Source organism: Budorcas taxicolor, chromosome 5 (assembly GCF_023091745.1).
Source record: "Budorcas taxicolor isolate Tak-1 chromosome 5, Takin1.1, whole genome shotgun sequence".
In the NCBI taxonomy this organism is placed as follows: Eukaryota; Metazoa; Chordata; class Mammalia; order Artiodactyla; family Bovidae; genus Budorcas; species Budorcas taxicolor.
This window is the reverse complement of record NC_068914.1, coordinates 163,977,594-163,979,368: the sequence shown is the minus strand read 5'-3', so window position 1 is coordinate 163,979,368 and position 1,775 is coordinate 163,977,594. Positions and strand designations below refer to the sequence as shown.

At 78.8% G+C, this 1,775-nt stretch overlaps 1 non-coding gene across 1 annotated transcript; it reads right to left on the bottom strand.

Moving 5' to 3' along the window:
• Positions 1–783: 783 nt before the first annotated feature.
• Positions 784–936, bottom strand: LOC128049048 (5.8S ribosomal RNA). The gene has a single exon (XR_008199427.1). It is a non-coding gene; the product is annotated as a 5.8S ribosomal RNA (ribosomal RNA).
• Positions 937–1,775: the final 839 nt, after the last annotated feature.

The following is a 1,775-nucleotide window of genomic DNA, read 5'->3' as shown; positions in this document are numbered from 1 at the left end:
GGGCGGGAGGGTCGGGGCACGCGCGGGCGCCGAAGCCCGAGCGGGCGACGGACGCGCCGCGCGCCCCCTATCTTCCCCCCGCCCCCACCACCGCCCCCGCCCTCGCGGCGGGAGCTCCGGGGCGCGAACCGCGGCGCGGCCGCGGCCCGGGGGGAGAGCGCGCAGCGGCGGGCAGACGCCGCGGCGTCCCGCGGGTCGCCGCCGAGGCACGCGTCCCCGGGGCGCGGACGCGCACGCGGACTCGGCCTCGGGCGCGAGCCGCCCGTCCCGACGGGGCGAGGGCCGCGGGGGGTGTGGCCGGGAAGCGGGCACGGGCCGCGGACGCACGGCGCCGGGGAAGCCGCCGCGGGCGTGGGGGTGGGCGGGGCGCCAGCCGGGCGCCGGGACACGCCGCCGCCTCGGGCAGGACGGCGAACGACGGCGGACCGGAAGACGCGACCCCACCCCCGCCACCACCGCGGGCCCCCGCCGCCACGTGGCGCGAGACCGTCCCCAACCCCCGACACCCCGCGCGCAGCAACACCCAAAGGCCGCTTGCGGCGCGACGAGGCGCTCCCGGGTGGGGGGGGGAAGACCGACCCCAGAAGGCCCGGCAGGCCAGGGGCCTCGGCGCGACCTCGCGGTCCCCTTCTCCCTTTCTCGCGGGCAGCGTCTCCCCCACGGCCACAGAGCCTTCGGGGCGGGGGGCGACGCCGTGTCTGCACTTAGGGGGACGGAGGGCCCGGCGGGCCCTGCGAGGACAGCCCCCAGCCGCGCACCCCGGAGGGGCGATTGATCGTCAAGCGACGCTCAGACAGGCGTAGCCCCGGGAGGAACCCGGGGCCGCAAGTGCGTTCGAAGTGTCGATGATCAATGTGTCCTGCAATTCACATTAATTCTCGCAGCTAGCTGCGTTCTTCATCGACGCACGAGCCGAGTGATCCACCGCTAAGAGTCGTACGAGCTTCGTGAAGCGTTTCGCTTCGGCGGGAGACCCGCCCCTGGCACGGCACACGTCCCGCCCCCACCCCGGCTCCCTCCCCGGAGGTGGGAGTCGGGTGGTGGGGGGGTTGCCTCCGGCCGGCCAAGCCAGACAGAACACAGCAGAACGGAGGGGCCGGGAAACGTTTCACACGACGGGGCACCCGGCGCCGACACGCCAGGGTGGGTGCGGGCACCCCACAGGCGCCCGGGGGGTTCCCACCCTCCCCCAGGGACGCGGGAGGGGCGCGCGCACGCGCCGCACACGGCCACGGGCCACGCGACGACCGCCGGGCAGCCCCCTCCCGACGGCCGCGGCGGCAGTGACCGTGGCGCGCCACGCCGCGCGCCACCCCGGCCCCTCGGGGGACGGCGGAGTCCGGGGGAGACGGGAGGCGCCTCCCGACTCCCCGCGGGCCCGACCGCCCCGACCCCAAGGCGGACGGGCGACCCCCCCCAGGGGTCTTTAAACCTCCGCGCCGGGACGCGCTAGGTACCTGGAAAGGGGAAGGCGGGCGAGGGGCACGGCGCGCCCCCACGGGCCACCGCCCCGACGCCGACCACCGACCGCCGACCACCGCGCCCCCGCCCGAGGCCGCGCGCGGGCCTCGGCGCTGCCGGCCCGTGACACACGTGGGGCCCCCGCCGCGCGCCGGTCGACCGCCGCCCGGAGGGCCCCGCCGGGCGCCGGACAGCCAGCCCCACCGGCCCCCCCCGGAACGGGGCAGAGCCCTTTCCCCACCGCAGCGCCCTCACACGCTCCCCCCCCCCGCCCCCCGTAGGGGCCCGGCCCCGCCGGAACCCCCCATCCTCTC